We start from the raw sequence: 18803 nt of genomic DNA on the forward strand, positions 1-18803 counted from the left end.
AGAAAACCTCTTCTTAGACCAGCCAACATTTAAAGGAGAAAGAAGTGGGCTGATGAGATGGCCAACAGACTCTTGGAGTTTTGGCAAACTGTAATTTTTTCTGATGAGTCCCAATTTGCTCAATTTTCTGATAATGGACGCGTATGGGTCGAGACTTCCCAGTCAAGAGTTTTCGTGGAACCGATTGCAGTCAACTGTCAAACATGGTGGTTTTTCAGTGATGGTGTGGGGAGCAATCTGGAGCGCTGGTCGGTCAGAGCCTGTGGAGTGTGTTGGCAACATCAACACTACGATATACATTTCTATCCTTGAGGATGGACGTCTCCCTGTCTTCTCCACTGGTCAGATGGTCAAATACAACACTCTGTGTATGGAAGATTGAGCTCCATGCCACACTGCAAAAAAGACCAAAGAATGGGAGGACAGAAATGGAATCCGGCGACTTCCATAGCCAAGTCTGTCTCTTGAGATGAATCCCATTGAACACCTCTGGGCCATATTGGATCGAGCTGTGTGGAAAAAGTCCAGGAAATCAACACCATGGGCAGAATCGCGAACACGTTTCCATGAAGCCTGGGCAGAAATCCCACAAGAAAAAATTCCAGAACTCGTTAGTTCTATGCCTGAAAGAGTAAAAGCATTGAAATCTGCAAATGGCTAGTCTACAATATACTAGTGTATGTATTAAAATGGATCAAATACACTTCAAATTATCAATAAATAAATTATTTTTAAATCATGCTGTTCATTTACTTCTGTATATATTGTTGCGGGCCGGGGGTCGGGTGAGAAGACCACTAGGTGGGGGAAGCTATGTCGATTCCCACCAGACTCCGCGGAATTGTAGGCCGTCGCACACGGATAATTCCGTGATGCGGCGGGTTGCTTAATTGACTGTGGACGCCAATAACTCAACCGCGTGACCTAGAGTCCTCCCGTTTATGGGTTAATCGGGTTACCTAGTTAATCATGTGATTTAATTATCGGGGAACCACACCCTCGGTACGCCTTGTCCGAACCAGATCACTCTTCCAGATCGGATCACTTTTCCGGATCGGATCCAGCCGAGCGACACTGCCAAGGATGTACCGGCTAAAAGGAATGGATCGTTGGGAATAATGTCCCGGCTAGAGTAGGATTCAGACCATGCTGGACCAATGGGAGAAAAGACAAAAACGAGCAGGGAACATTCCTAATAATGATAATCTATTTACAATGGGCGAGGAAAAATATGTGGCACAGCAAGATTTATTGGGGTATGTAATGCAGAGATAGGGGAGAGAGGTGTGGTGTGACAATAATACAAGCAACTTACGAAAGCAGACAGAGCAGACTTGATGCAAAATTAATAACAGTAACAACAATAATGAACTTCTACAGACAGGCACCAGCACACTCAGACACACACATAAAAATAAACCCCGATGAGAAGGGACTTTTGCAACCAGGGAGGGAGGGGAGTTGAGGTTATGCTCTCGGTAACTGGGTGCCCGATGGCATGACCGATGAAGGAGGAGCTTGAGTGGAGAAGGGCGGATTCCAGAGTGCGAGGGTGGAGTAGTGGGTGGGACCAGGTAGGCAGGTGGGGTCGACGTCGAGGCGTGGGTGGAGACGAGAAGCAGGAGGCGAGAACAGGAACACACCGCGTGAAAACACATACACACGAGACGGAGGAACTTGTCCGTCTTTTATAGGGCCCAAATCTCGGGGGGAGGGGCCATGCCAAATTCAACGTCATCGCCCGAATCGGGTGCTTCAATTGGCCCCGACCCCTCGTGTGGCCCACCAGCATGGGCCGGAAACCTCACTTCGTTTCCGGCAAGGCCACTCCAAACAGCGGGAATATTGCGCTCTGAATCCGCAAGATGACATTAATTGCCCACACCGAAATCGGCACGCGAATCACAAGTAAATCTTCATCGGGTCTGGACCCCTTGTCCTCGGGTGAACCGACCATGGACCCACGGTCTTCCGGAGAACCTCCCAGACCGACCACGTATCCTCCATCGGAGCCATTCGCGGATCCCGGGGTGTTCGCTCAGAGATCTCGGGTCATCGTGGACCGCACGTCGTGTCAGGTGAAGGATGGTACGCTGTGGTAAACAAGACGAGGGGGCAAGCAGGGCAGAGGGTACCGTGGATCGTCGTGCTACATGCTGTGGTAGACGAGACGAGGGGAAAGCACGTGTTTCGTGCTGCATGGGCGTCGTGCTGGCCATGTAACACGCTGTGGTGTTTCGTGCAGCATGGGCATCCTGCTATGAAAAACACCATTCGTGCAGCCTCTCAAGTAGTATTTGTTCGCATGCCTTTCCAATGCAATCGGAAATTCTCCCCAGCTTATTGGAAGCTCAAATCGACAGTCCAGCACCGAGCGCACCTCACTCGCCGCACATGCCGGGTTTCGGGCTCGCCCGGGAACGGGACTCCGGATACAGCGGATCCTTCACGGCGGTGCGGCAGTTTGCCCACCTTACTGCAAAAGCGCACGTGACCGATTTATCCCAGGAAAGAAAAAGAAGAAAAGTGGGGATGAAATGAAAAGAAAATGATTTGGCAACCCTAACTATCAAATCATCGCAATGCACTCCCTGTTGTCCCGCTAAACAAAAGGAAGGGAACTATCGACACGTATAATCATGGGATAACTGTCTTGGGACACCTATCTGTTGTATGCATGCAGTTCCGAGAACCACAACACTATATACATATATACATACATCCATGTACATGTACAGACACAAATATTGTTGCGGACATAGGGTCGGGGGCGAGAAGACCACGATGGGGGAAGCTACCTCGGGTTCCCCCAAGACTCTCCAGAATTGCAGGCCGTCGCACACGAATAACTTTGTGACGTGTTGGGTCAGTAATCGACCGTGAATGCCAATAACTCAACCCTGTGACTTCGGGTACTCCATCAGATACCTTTCACTGAAAGGTCACGTGATTTAATTACAGGGGGGCACGCCCTCACTACACCTTGATCAAACCGGATCAGATGCAGCTGAGGGTAACTGCCCAAGGACATACCGGCAAGAAACACCGGTCAGGTCAGGTATGGGAATATTTGCCGGAGCAGCGCGTCCCTGCATCCACTTTCCGCCAGTACTCCAGGGGCCTCCATCTGGCCATTCCCCAGGCAGTTGCCTGGCCCATCCCCATCTCCTTGAGATGCTGATCAACCTGCTGCAACCATGAGGCACGTGGTCGGCCCATTGGCCTACTCCCCTCACGAGACTCCCTCACTGAGAGAATCTGGTGAGCAGGATCAGCATCAGGAAAACGAGCCCAATGTGCAGACAGCTGCAGCTGACACTCACGAACTCTGCAGGTAACAAATATATTTTGAGTCTCTCTCAGCAACCACTCCTTGGACACAAAGTCCGACCAGTGATAGCCAAGGATTCTCCATAGAGACCTGGTACCAAAGGAATTAAGTCTCCGTCTCAGATCCCTGGTCAGAGTCCAAGTCTCACATCCATAGAGCAAGACTGGAAGCACAAAGCACCTGAAGACTCGGACTTTATTTCTCCCACACTGGTACCGGCAGTGCCACACCCCATCATCCAGTGACTCCATGACTCCCCAGGCCCAACACAGACGTCTGTTGACCTGTGGCTCATAGCCAGCAGAGACATGAATATCACTGCCAAAGTAAGTGGATCTCTCCCTGACCTCAACATCCTCACCACAAACAGGTACAGACAAGGTAGCAGCATCCAAGATGTCATTGAAAGGCTGCATCTTAGTTGTGACCCAGGAATCCCATAATCCCAGTGGCTCCGTTTCCTTATTCAGCACCTTGAGGACCCCCGATAGGATATCTAGAGTCTCCGCAAATGTGAATGCATCATCTGCCAAATCAAGGTCAGACATCTTGACATTCCCAAACGATGCACCTCAGTTTGATCTTTCTGAAATCCTCCCTAGAATCCAGTCCATACAAGTGCTGAAAAGTGTAGGGGCCAGTGCACACCCCTGACGAACTCCAGTAACAACTGGAAATATGTCAGAGATGGTATCACCACATCTCTCAGCACTATCAGTTCCAGAGTATCGTTCAAACATCAGATTGATCAGTTTTGGTGGCACCCCACGAAGACCAAGAATCCTCCAGAGGGCATCCCGACTCACTGAATCAAAGGCTTTACAGAGATCGACATAGGATACAAGCAGCCCCTGCCAAAACTCTCGGCTGTGTTCGATGAGGACCCGAAGAGCAATGATACGGTCAAGAATTATCCGAGCAAAGACCTTGCCTAGCACTGAGAGCAGCGTCACCCCTCAGTAATTGTTGCAGTCTTGGCGGTCACCCTTCCCTTTCCAGAGAGGGACAACAAGTCAGTTAGGATGATGCCTGTGTTCCAGGCGTCCCGATTCACTAAATCAAAGGCTTTACAGAGATCAACGCAGGCTGCAAGCAGCCCCTGCCGAAACTCTTGTCTGCGTTCAGTGAGGACCCGAAGAGAAAGCATATGGTCAAGAATTATCCAAGCAAAGACCTTGCCCGGCACTGAGAGCAGCGTCACCCCTCAGCCGTTGTTGCAGTCTTGGCGATCACCCTTCCCTTTCCAGTGAGGGACAACAAGTCAGTTGGGATGATGCCTGTGTTCTAGGCAGAGCACAAAACTGCATGCAACGACACGAGTGCAGCATTTCCACCAGCCTTGAAAAGTTCAGCATGGATGCCACAGATCCCAGGAGCTTTACCCATTTCAAACGGTTCACCGCGGCCTGTGTTTCCACAAATGAAGGTGGACCACAGTTGATTGGAGGGTCAGCCATCAGGATTGTAACACCCCTGACGTCAAACTCGACAGCTGATGGTTCAGCCTGGTACAGCCGCTCAAAGTAACCGGCCAAGCGGGCCTTCATTTCGGACTCCTCTGTGAAGAGCCCACCACCCTCTGCTCAAACTGCAGTACACCGAGGGATGGGCTTGGAGGAACGCAATGCACAAATTCCCCTGTAAGCAGGACGAGAATCATGACCGCATGTGATGCTCTACCCCTCACAGATTCCTCGCACGTAGGCCTCCTTGTCCACCCTTAGTGCACATACATTTTTCGCCTCAGACCCCTGAACGGCTGAGCTCTGCCATTCAGCCTGGTCCTGCGACTCTGGTCAATGGTATCCAGTGTCCCTTTCGAGATAAAATTCTTCTTTGCCCCATGGTGAGTTCTAAGACATCAACCGGCAACATCAAGGACGGTGTTCTTGAAAGCATTCCACAACTCTTCAGGATCCCCCAAAGCACCCAGACCACTCAAATCTCCACTCAGCCTGTTTTCAAACTCCTCAGCTACCTTCTCATCCTTGAACTTGCCAACATCCAGCCTAGGCTGGGATGGTACTGTTCTCCTAGATTTATGCTGCAACTTCAGAGTTGCGACAACAAGCCTGTGGTCAGTATTGAGGAAATGAGCAATCCGGGGGACCCTGCAGTTCTGGATCATCCTCCAGCGACCATCAACGAGGACATGGCCAATCTCCTTTTCCACACCGCCAGCATTGGAATACCAATTCCAGCGATGAGCCTGTGGGCGCTGAAACCATGAACCCGCCACCCGAAGTCCATGACTTTTTGCAAAGACAAGGAACTTATTGCTGTTCGGTTCAAAGTTCCAGACCTATGGGGACCAACACATGTCTCATCACCATCCCTATCAGTTCCAGTTGGTGCATTGAAATCCATCAAGACTAGAAGAGTATCTTGCCTGGGGCACTGATCAACCACAGACTCAAGCGTGGTATAGAATGTGTCCTTCACGGTGAGATCAATCGCCTCAGTCGGAGCATATACAGAGACCGAGGAAATGACTCCCAAGGAGTGACGAATTCTTCATCTCATGATATGCTCGTTGACCGGTGTTACCTCATTTACCATTGGAGTCAGCTTATTGGACACAACTGCAGGAACTGCTTTGGCATGGCAACCATCAGAGCGACAAGACCAATGGTAGGTGAAACCACCCACCATGATCTCGTCGCAATCCGGTCTCCGAACCTCAGAGAGTGCTGCAATACCGATGTTCAAACGCTTGAGCTCAGATGATAAGAGACAGGTGAGCCCCCTCTCTTAGGGTTAGGACATTCTGGGCACTCACCCAAAGGGACCACCTCAGCTTAACCCAACGAGACCGCTGTTTGGTGGACGACACCTCAGCACCACCCTGACGCACACAATCACAATCTGACCCGGGAAGGTTACCCTGTGGTTTCCCTCTTTTTCATCAAAGATTGGGGATCCTGAAGGCTTTGCCCAAATCCCTTCATCTGGTGGGCAGATGCGAATGAGGTATTCAGATTTTTTTTGATGCTTTTGGAATGTTTTGTAGAATGAAGGGTTTTACGGTAGCCAGAGTGCAAATCCTGCCACCAACCTCCTCATAAAAAGTAACCCAACTGCAGGAGGACGTCCGCAGACTCAGTTTGGCACTAGATATGGATGGCTGTTGGCTTTCATGGAGCTCCTCCACCCCTTGACAGGTTTTGTTTTTCATCCTGCTGGATGTCCATATCGTACACCCTCCTCACCTAGAAACTTGGTGGGGGAGATGGTTTCGTCGCCACCAATCTGACCATGGAACACGTTAGTACAGGTTTACATGGTACCTTTAGCAAGTCACAGATCTAATCTGACCTGACCTGACACCTAATCGTTGGGGAGTAATGTCCCGGCATAGCTAGAATACGAACCATGCTGGACCAATGAAGGAAAAGACAAAATCGAGCTGGGAACATTTCTACACCAAGCATTTATTTACAATCAAGCGAGGAAAGGTATGTGGCACAGTAATTTGGGTTTATTGGTATGTACTGCAGAGGATAGCAAGGAATTTGTGGGTGCAGCAAAAGGCAAGCAATTTACAAAAGCAGACACAGAGCAGACATCCCGTGATAACTTCTACAATCTTAGCTTGAGCTACGACAGGTGCAATCTCTCTCTCTCTCTCTCTCACACACACACACACACACACACACACACACACACACACACACACACACACACACACACACACACACACACACACACACACACACACACACACACACACACACACACACACACACACACACACACACACACACACACACACACACACACACACACACACACACACACACACGGAAGAATCGACAGCCAGAAAGAAAGAGAGCAGATGAGGACAAACAGCCTCGCAATTCCTGGCATGGTTTGTCGACCAACGCAACCCAGTATGCTTAGGGAGAGGTAGGAGGGAGAAATACTGGTGTCTAAGGTGTTGGAGTGGGAGGTGTGTTATGCAATATGGGGGGGGGGGTGCGATGTCGTGCCAGAGGAAAATGGGATTGTGAGTCAGTAATGATGCTCTTTTGTGCATCCAAAGTGGACGAGATAGAGGGGTGGAAAGAGACAGGAGAGAAGATGCATGAGGTGAAATATCCCTAACCTAGTTGTGCATAGGTCTGCTTGTGCAGCGAGTACCTCCCTGGGATGCTCTGCTTGAGTGTTCCCACCTCGAGAGTTGGGGCATTATCTCCGGCTTACTTACTTTGCCAGGGCTTGTGGCAACGTGCGCTCTGCACTGGTCCTCCAGAATAAGCACGTCTCAGTGACACACCAACTGCAAATGAAGAGCCAGCGAAGGGCAGAGGCAACAAGGAGCAGCCAATACAGAGCCAAGAGGAGCAGAGAATAAGGGGGTGAAGCGAAGAGCGAGTGGCTCCGTGCTCCTCATTTTATAAGCCTCAGGCAAAGGGTGGGGTGACGACACGAAGGTGACGTGCTGTGACCCGAATCCCACTTCTCTATTTGGCTACAGCGTCCCTCGCCATGCCCTGCCAGGCTCTCGTGGCCGGTAGCGGTCTCATTTGCCCATCCGGCTTGCCATGACCCAGAGCTCCTGACTCAACATAGGGTATGAACTGACACCCCGGCCCTGAACATGCTCCGAGTGCAGTCTGAATGCCGAACAGCACTGCACACCCGCCAACCACGGGCCCCCTCCCACGAGCCAAAATGCACACCCGGGCTCCTGACCAAACTCCTGGATTGCCCTTCCCACAATACCTCCTCGCCACCCCTGTCTTGCCATGTTCTGGCAACTGAACGAGGGTCGTATCAATCCCATGTGCTCACCGGGATATTCCCAGCGAGATGCGGTTGGTGCTATTAATGTTCGTTGCTCGTCCCCACATCACGCGGTCCGAGTACAGCCCGAGTCGTGAAGCACGCCTCTGTTTAGTGGCGAATTGTGGTGATGCAGAGTTATGAGGGGGTGCGGGAATATTTTTCCTGTGTTGCGGAGGTGTTGATGATCGAAGTGATGAAGTTTTGGTGAGCAAGGTAAGATGCCATTGGAAATTGGCGTGCATATTTGAATGAAATAATGGCGCCCCATGCGCATGATGTATAGTATGGTTGTGCTTCTGTTGATTCCCAGCCACGGGAAGCTACTTGCTATTGTATGCTCGCCATCTATAACGTGGTGTGTTTGCTTGCTTGCTTGATTTCTACCATGGCTAAAAGGAAAGGGTTCGATTAGAAATCAGAATAGGAGACAGAGATATAGTTAATAGACGTAGTTAATCACAACACAACGCACTTCGTCCCATTAACCCACGAGACATGAGGGGAAGGTCTAACTGCACGAAGACTAACAAAATAACTGCCTGGGATCACTGTATGTTGGGTGCCATTGCCTTAGAGGCATGCGGTTTTGTAGAACCGCAACTATATATTTGTGTGTGTGTGTGTGTGTGTGTGATATATATATATATATGTGTATATATATATATATATATATATATATATATATATATATATATATATATATATATATATATATATATATATATATATATATATATATATATATATATATATATACATATACAATAGACTACGTGTAAGTCGGCAGCGTGTAACTCGTCACTTCGCCTAAGTCGGCAGCGTCAAAAAGTCCCGAATTTATCTAATGTTAAATCCCTTTGAATAAAGTCTGCAAGTGGTCATCTCTAAGTCGTCACTTCGTCGAAGTCGTCAGATGTTGTCCGTTCCCGCGTAATGGAAACTCAAGTAAATTACCATGCCTAACTCGACACACAGAACTGCTGCCTCGTGAGAATCCCGATTTCAAGGAATCGTGATGCGCGCTCATTGGTGTACACCACTAGTAATAGGCTATTTATAACTGTGCTGCGTTCAGCTCAGTCAGCGACCACGGTCATTGCTGGGTCAGTGTGTGGCCAGGCTAGGCCGTGAAGCTGGGCATTGAGTACTGTATTGGGTATTACGCAAGATGGGGTCATAAGCCGTGGTCGTCGTGACGACAGTTGTCATTCTACTTTGGATATGTACACACGTTGATCGCACTGCAGGCAGGACAATGGCGACTCAGCGTAAGCTTACAACTAAAACCTACCAATAAAAATACGACATTATCAAGTTTTGCGAGGCAAACCCACTGATGAAGAAAACAGCCAGAGCTGAGAAGTTTGACATCAACCGGCAGACATTGAATGATATCTTGAAGAATAAAGGCAAGATATTTGGACAAGTGGGAAAGATCGCGAGGCCGGTGGTAAGTGTGAAACGCGTGAAATGTGTGTCCTTTGAAGATGTCGATGACGCGCTCATCATCTGGTTTCGGCAAATGTCGGCTCAGCCAAATATTTGGTTGGACGGTGAAATGTTGCTGCTGAAGGCACGTCAATTCTCTGCGGACCTCGGGCATGATGATGCCGAGACCTTGCTGATGCACTGGATAGACAGATTCAAAGTGAGGTGGGGAAATCGGCAAGGTCAAGAAGTGCGGCGAATCAGGCGGCGTGGATTCGGCAGTGGTGCAAGACTGGAACGATGGCAAATTGAAAGACATCTTGGAAAGGTATCAGCCTCGGGACGTGTACAATGCCGATGAGACTGGGCTTTTCTGGCAGATGCTGCCAGAAAAGTCTCTGGGGCTCGTTGGTCAATCCCATCATGGTGATAAGCAGGCGAATATCCGTGTAACGCTGCTCGTTGGAGCGAACATAGATGGCACCGACAAGCTGCCTCTGTACGCCATCGGGAAAACTAAGAATCCCCGAGCCTTCAAAAGTGTGAAGCACCTGCCTGTGGCCTTCTCACCGAATAAAAAGGCGTGGATGACTTCTGCCCTGTTCGAACAATGGTTGGTGAAACTTAACCGTCGTATGTCACTTGAAAAACGCAAAATTGCGTTCGTAGTTGACAACTGCCCCTCTCACCCTGCATGTCAACTGGAGAACATAGAACTTGTATTCCTCCCATCCAATACTACCAGTCACACTTAACCAATGGATGGTGGCATCATCAGAAACCTGAAACTTCACTACCGCCAGATCCTTGCCACGCGTTGCTTGAATGTAGCAGATGAGGGAATCTCATTCAAATGGGATTTGCTGGATGCCCTGACAGCTGCCAAAACCGCATGGGGAAAGGTCTCCAATGCTACCATCGCGAACTACTTCCGTTCGGTCGGGTTCGTTAATGTGGAAGATGCGGATTGCAGCGCCCATGAAGTTGATGAGGAGAGCGATGACCACCATGGAAACCAGTTCCGCAATGTCTGGGAAAGACTCGCTGAAATCTTTGGTTCAGAGGCGATGCCCTCATTGGAAAAATACATCAAAGTGGACGCTGAGTTACGCAGCACCCAACAAATGACTGATGCAGAAATTGTGGATTCTGTGAAGAACGTCTCCGACGATACGGGTGACGTGGACTATGTGGACATTGTTGATTTTGAGGACTCAGGGGAGACATACATTCCAAACGCGCCTCCAACTATTCGGGAGGCATTCAGCACCCTGGATGTGATGCGCCGATACTGTCTTTCGGTGGAGGATTGCCCAGACAACATCATAGAATACAATGACCGGTTTGAGTCCTTTCTCATGCACCAGATGCCCAAGAGTTTGAGGCAGTCAAACATAACGGATTACTTCGCGAAGGAGTAAAGGATCGATCGAGCTTAGTACTGACGTCCGATCATGGTTTTATATTGGCTTGTTTTGTACATCACTGCACTCACTTACACATAGGCATTGAGTGGTCGTCATCACCACGACGACTGTGTGTCATGTAATTTGTCGACATACCATCACCGATGGTATACGAGTTGTCTTACAGTTGTTCATTATCTTTACTTTTGATAAACTGATTCATGAATTCCATCTTTGCTTGATCACTTTCCAACTCACCAATGAACCCCCACCTATGCCCCGAGGATTGTGTTTCCCTTTTGGTACAATATCCGGCTTAGAGAATGTTGCGCCCTCTCACACGTACGAGTCCAGGCCACGTGTGACTTCATCCTTCACCCCACAGTCATCATGAATGTTCGCATACGCGCAAGTCGTCACTTTTTTCTCGGTCCCGATGGTGACGACTTACGAGTAGTCTTCTGTGTGTATATATATATATATATATATATATATATATATATATATATATATATATATATATATATATATATATATATATATATATACACATATGTAGTATGCACACACAAAGGTTAATGCTTTGAGACATTGGAGGGCTCCATTACACCGCTTGAAACCTGTATATGGGGATAACAACCAACAACACACACACAATGGCGTTGATGAAGTCTGCATGTCACTCACGGGTTCCTTGGGTCTGGCGGTTGCGAGTCTCAATTTTGACGGCAAGGGGATGGAGAGGAGGAGGAAGGTATTCTGGAGGGAGGACTGCTGATGTGAGTGACGCAGAGAGGATCGGAGGAGAACTGAGGCATTAGCCATTGCGAGGTGCAGGGTGTATGTGTTCCACCATCAATTATCTTCCAAAATCCCAAATTCCAGGACCACTGCCCACCTCCACTCATTTGTTCCTTTTTTATCCACTTGTGGAATCAACTTCATTATCTTCATTCTCATTCTCCCTTCCAAATCTTCAAGACAGCTGTTCACCACCATCTCAGATCACCCTCCCTGCAAAACCATTTTCTTTTCTACCCCTGGTAAACCCCCCAACATATATATATATATATATATATATATATATATATATATATATATATATATATATATATATATATATATATATATATATATATATATATATATATACATATTGACCGCTCCCACACATCTCCAGCCCAAGTGGCTGCATAAGGCAACCCAAGAAGACTTACACAAGGTAAGTGCTAACGCTGTTTCAAAACCCTTCCCAGAGTTCCTCAACAACTATAAAGACATTCACACATAGTACACGCATGAGAATCCCAATACCACACACCCCCTCAGCGACTGGATCACTTATTGATGAATCATCAGCGATAGCGTAGACAGTGATGCATACCAATACGGCTCTCAAGTGATGAAACCAGTTTGGTAGCTGATGGGGTGTATAGCATTGGGATTCTCATGTGTGTACGTCTTTATAGTTGTTGAGGAACTCTGGGAAGGTTTCGAAACAGCGTTAGCACTTACCTTGTGTAAGTCTTCTTGGGTTGCTTTATGCAGCTACTTGGGCTGGAGGAGTGTGGGAGGGGTCAATCATTTATATAATCCGAGCATGGGTGTAGTCAATTACGTGAGAGCTGATTGGCTATTCCCTCCATTCACAGGTGAGAGATGTGGGTGGGAGTTTCATTATATATATATATATATATATATATATATATATATATATATATATATATATATATATATATATATATATATATATATATATATATATATATATTGTTTTTTTTTAAAAAGAAGGCGCTTCCAACCAAAAGTATAAATTCGATCTTCTTCTTCTTCTTCTTCAGCCATTTTTTACAGCCATTTTTCCCTGCTGTGCAGGGGTTAGCTTTTCTTGAGGCAATGTTTTATGGCCGGATGCCCTTCCTGACGCCAACCCTGGTCGCCTCTTATGACACACAGGGATATGGTACACCTGTTCCAACTGGGGCATACACCAGGACCAGTACACTGGTACTCATTTCGCCAACCTCGGAAGGATGACAGGCTGAGTCAACCCCCTGGTGTTAATTCAGCAGCCAACGGGACTTGAACTCAGGACCTTAGGATCCCAAGCCAGCTACCCTAACCACTAAGCGAACACCAGGCCAGGCCACTAAGCCAATAAACTCGATCGACTCCGCTAATTTGAGCAAAAAAGCGAGAGCAGACCCGATCTCAGGGCAACATTTCACCGGCTTCATCAGGCACAATAGACTCGAGGCTTCACAATAGACACATGTCCGGTTTTTAGCTCGCCTGTTCGAACAAGAGAGAGCTATAGTGATACCCCCGGATCTAATGTTTTTATCTACCACTAGTTTTTTACTGATTAAAATATACAAATACATATATTGCTTGAAAATTATTTGGATCAGACTTCACTGCAATGCTTTATAAAAAATATCATTAGGCTCGTCTTTTATAAAGGACAAATGTATAAACAGGTGAGCATTGAGTGGCTTTGACACCAACTCTGGTTATTTCGATACGACCGCTCATTTCCGGTCACGTGCTGGTGCTCGAGGTCAAATGGAGGAGTGCTTTTTATTTTTTATTTTTTGCAAAAGCAAAAACAAACGTTAAATCACATCATTGAAGGGGTGCTCTGCTCTTTTTTTGTTTTTATTCATACTTGATATGGTGTTGTATGTGTGTGGGTGAACACGTGAGTGCGCTTGTTGATGTTCTTGTGTTTGTGTTTCTGGGGCACGAACATGGCTGGCTTCGTGTCCGGGTTGGGCATGATGAGGTGTTGGTTGTGTGGGTGTTGAGGTTGTCGTTGGGTGTTGTGCACATGTGGATGTGGTGTTTGAGGTTGTGTGTTTGTTGCTCACCTTATCCAGTCATTTGCACCATCCAGTTTTCGCCATTTGCATTAGAGGTGTGTATTGTGTGGTATGTCCACTGTCTCCCCAGTTAGGCCACCCTCCCGACTCTTCACGTGCCACGTTTCCAAAATCAACTTGTGTCGTTTGTTAGATGTAGTATCGAAGACAAGTATCCCATCAAAATCAAATTTATGGCCAGATTGCAGGCAATGACGTGATATGGCTGACTGGGTCACCTTTCCACGCCTAATTGTTCTATCATGTTCATTGAGTCGTCATTTCAAATTCCTTCCAGTTTCACCTATGTAGAATTGGTCATTCTTTACATGATGAATGGTAAACTACTCCAGATTTATCACCAGTTGGTGTTGGGTCCTTTAGTTTTGAGATGACATTACGGATGGTGCGTAGAGGCTTGTTGGCTACACCAATCCATGCACCACATACTATCCTGCCAATCCTTTCTGAAAGGCCCGGGTAGTATGGCAGTCCACAGTGCCCAAGTGTGTCTGGCTTCTTCCGTTCTCTCCTTTTTGGTTCTTTCAATGTGGGGACTATCCCCTTGTTGTACCCATTTTTGAGCAGGACTCTTCTAACTAATCAGATTTCTTTAATTGCCTCGGTTTTGTAAGATAACACCGTCCATGCCCGAGCTGCTAAGGTCCATGCTGTACTGTTTGTGGGAGACTGGGTTGCAGAAGTTAAAATCCAGTAATCTGCTGGTGTGGGTTGGGTTCCTGTAAACCGAAGTCTTTAGGGAGCTGTCAGGCTTATGGTGAACCTCCACATCCAAAAAGGCCAATTTGCGTGGTTGTTCCAGTGGGTGGTCTACCATGTTTGTCCCCACACTGACGAAGGTGTCATCTACATATCTGTTCCAGTACCGTGGGAGCCAATTCTCATGAGACTTAAATATCCTTCGTTCGAGTTCCTCCATCACCAAATTAGCTACAACAGCAGAGACCGGTGAACCTATAGCTGTGCCAAATATTTGTCGGTAGTGTGCGCAGTCATAGATGAAGGTCGTGCTGTTCAGACACATAGCCAGCAAGCTTGCAATATTTTCAGGTGTTGGTTTGCTGTTTTGAAAAGCCATTTTCCAATCGTTTGAATGTTTCAACCGGTCAAGTGTGATGCTCACCCCAAGATCGACTGGGATGTTGGTGAAAAGGGAAACCACATCAAAAGATACCATCGTCTCATCATCTTGGATTCTAACCTCTCTTATCCTTTGGACAAATTCACCACTATTCTTAACCGTTTTTACAGTCTTTCCTACAAATCTGCCAATGATGCGTGCTGGAAAGCCTGACATTGTCTTTGTGGATCTTGGGAAGTCCCTCTGAGATCCATCGTGTTCTTCGTCAATGCACCATCTTTCCGATTGTCAAACATGTCAGATTACAAACATGTGAGATCACTGACTGGGGCAACTTGGCTGGGTATTCCCCAGCATTAACTTCACAATGGATATTGAAAAAGAAAGCAAATTAGCATTTTTGGATGTGGAGGTTCACAGTAAGCGTGACAGCTCCCTTAAGATTTTGGTTTACAGGAAACCAACCCACACCAGCAGGTTACTGGATTTTAACTCCTGCAACCCAATCTCCCACAAACGCAGGGTAGCACAGACCTTAGCAGCTCAGGCATGGATGGTATCATCTTCCAAAGCTGAGGCAATTAAATCAGATTAGTTAGAGGAGTCCTGCTCAAAAATGGGTACAAGGGGATACTCCCCACGTTGGAGGAACCAAAAAGGACAGAGCGGAAGGAGCCAGACACACTTGGGCACTGTGTACCGCCATACTACCCGGGCCTTTCAGAAAGGATTGGCAGGATAGTACGTGGTGCACAGATTGGCGTAGCCTACACGCCTCTATGCACCATCCGTAATGCCATCTCAAAACTAAAGGACCCAATACCAACTGGTGATAAATCTGGAGTAGTTTACCATTCATCATGCAAAGACTGTGACCAATTTGACATGGTGAAACTGGAAGGAATTTGAAACAAACAACTTGATGAACATGATAGAGCAATTAGGCTTGGAAAGGTGACCCACTCAGCTATATCACGTCATTGCCTGCAATCTGGCCATAAATTTGACTTTGATGGGACCCGTGTCTCATACTACATCTAACAAACGATACAGGTTGATTTTGGAAGAGTGGTGCATGAAGAGCCGGGATGGTGGCCCAACTGGGGAGACGGTGGACATTCCCACACAATACACACCTCTAATGCAAATGGCGAAAACTGGACGATGCAAACGACTGGATAAGGTGAGCAACAAACACCCAACCTCAATCACCACATCCACATGTGCACAACACCCAACGAGAACCCCAACACTCACACAACCAACACTTCATCATGCCCAACCCGGACAACACAACCAGCCATGTTCGTGCCCCGGAAACACAAACACAAAAACATTAACAAGCGCACACACGTATTCACCTACACACATACAACACCAGATCACGTATAAATAAAAACAAAAAAAGAGCAGAACACCCCTTTTCAATGATGTGATTTGAAGTTTGTTTTAGCTTTTGCAAAAAATAAAAATAAATAGCACTCCTTCATTTGACCTCGAGCACCAGCACGTGACCGGAAATGAGCGGTCGTATCGAAATAAAAACCGGACATGTGCCGAGGCTCGGGGTCTATTGTGCCTGATGAAGCCGGCTGTGAAGCTGCGGAAACGTTGCCCTGAGACCGGGTCTGCTCTCGCTTTTTTTTTCTCAAATTAGCGGAGTCGATCGAGTTTTTACTTTTGGTTGGAAGCGCCTCCTTTAAAAATGTGTTATCCCAATTGCCCCAATCTTATACAATATATATATATATATATATATATATATATATATATATATATATATATATATATATATATATATATATATATATATAAATATATATATATATATATATACACACACACACATATATATTTATATATCCCACCTCCTTCCCAAGCACACCTCCTTCCAACTTTCCTGTTTTTCCTTCCTGAGGGTTTGTTTATCTTGCTCACCACAGGTATCCTTCCTTACCCCACAGTCCTCCTCACATCCCTTATTTTTCTGTCTCCCTCTGCAGTATTTTGTCCTTCAACCCTGCTGTTGGTGTCCCCCCCCCCTTTTTGTACTAATACTTTTATTCTGTTGCGTGCTGATCCGTTCAGTGTTCTGGCTCTTCCACGAGCCTTGACCCTGTGTACAAAAATATAATATATGGGATTACAAACTCATTTCGACACAGGAAGATGGGGAGGTATTTCATGTCATCATATTCATGTTTCATATGCAGTACTGCACTTCTGAAACGCATCAATATTTTCTGATACGTAAATGGCAGGAAGAACACTGGAAAGAAGGGGGTGTTAAGCTTCAAGAGAATTGTCATTTTTGTGTTCAAGGATACCTACAAGAGAAAGGTGTTCAGTATTTTAATAAACATGTTCCCCAACATAAAAATTGGTACATTTTTCAATAATGGACTGGCATTATACTGATGTTGATCACATTTTAATGAAATCTGCATTTGTAGGTTTAAGTTATGATGAGGTTCTAAAGTTGATAAAAAAATATATATCTTTCAGAGATTCAAATTTTATTTGTTTCACGTTATGAAAACCAATTATGGATACAAGAATATCATTGAATTGAGATGAATGTATGTTTGATATCATATGGAGCGATGACTTGAGGGTTGTGAGAGCTGTTTATGATGAGGAAGATGATATTAATAGTCCTGAACGATACATATCAAAAGGAAAGGCAGGAGTTTGAAGAGGATTTGACAGAAATGTTGATGTGATTAATATAGAAGTCATAATGAAAGGAGAGAATTCGAGAAAGTTGAAACTTGTCAGTAAATTTAATGCAAGGTCGAAGGGCACTCGGTAGAGCACATACCTCCACCATGCAATGCCTGATCCACGAGAATATATCGGGCCCAATACATTTTTGAAATATCATGCCATATATCGTTTTTTTGTCCGATCTCTCAATGGTGAAGAACCACTTTAAAATGATATATTTCTCGTATCCAGATCCGTATTCGGATCTTCACCAAAATCGAATAAATTCGTCGTGATCAAGCACCCAACATGTCCACCGAGTTTCATCCAAATCCGTCCAAAGCTTTTGAGATATTGTGCTAAATGTCAGCTTAGCCCCACCTCTCAATGGTGAAGAATCACTAAAAAAAAGTGATCGGATTCGGATCTTCACCAAAATTGAATCACTTCTTCCTTGTCACACCCCCAACGTGTCCACCAAGTTTCGTCCGAATCCGTCCACAACTTTTTGAGATATCGTTCTATATAGAGTTTTTGGCCCTATCTCTCAATGGTGAAGAATCACTTTTAAAATTTTAGTAGCTGGTTCTGGATCTTCACCAAAATCTAATCGGTCCGTCCACATCACACACCGAAGCTGTCCACAACATTTCATCCGGATCTGTACACAACTTTTTGAGATACCCAGCACACAGACAGACCGACAGACAGAGGGGGGGTGAAAACATACCCTCCTTCACCCTCATTGGCGGAGGTAATAAAAATATTCTGTTTGGAGAATTATTGCGGGTAATAATATGGACTATTTGATGATTATCAATGATGACAAAAAGGGAGCAGATAAATGAGAGGGATGTTTTGATCTCTTAACTGTTCCACGAGGATCAATTTTCCCCTTCGAAACGAGGACCCTCTTGGAAACCCGGCATTCATATTGTGACCGGTTTCAGAATCCGAGATCGTGCTGACAATTTTGTGAACCCTTGCTTTTGTGTGTTTCTAGTTTAGGATCGATTTAAGATAATCTGGGTAATTTAGTTGAAGTTTACAAGTTGTAAATAGTTTTCCATTCCCGAGATTGTGGCACGAGTCATATTTCCATCATATTTGGTTAAATAGCTTGTAATTTGAAATGCAACCCAGCTTTGTGACTTCAGCTGTGGTTATCGTCTTTTGGTGGT

The 18803-nt window shown here is 46.2% G+C and overlaps 1 protein-coding gene across 7 annotated transcripts in view; it reads left to right on the forward strand.

Moving 5' to 3' along the window:
- The window catches only part of LOC147016548 (palmitoyltransferase ZDHHC1-like), a 129978-nt gene that overhangs the window by 5575 nt on the left and 105600 nt on the right, over positions 1-18803 (forward strand). The gene's annotated exons all lie outside the window — the stretch shown is intronic.

Source organism: Eptatretus burgeri, chromosome 11 (assembly GCF_056783735.1).
Source record: "Eptatretus burgeri isolate ZD-2024b chromosome 11, Ebu_testis_v1, whole genome shotgun sequence".
In the NCBI taxonomy this organism is placed as follows: Eukaryota; Metazoa; Chordata; class Myxini; order Myxiniformes; family Myxinidae; genus Eptatretus; species Eptatretus burgeri.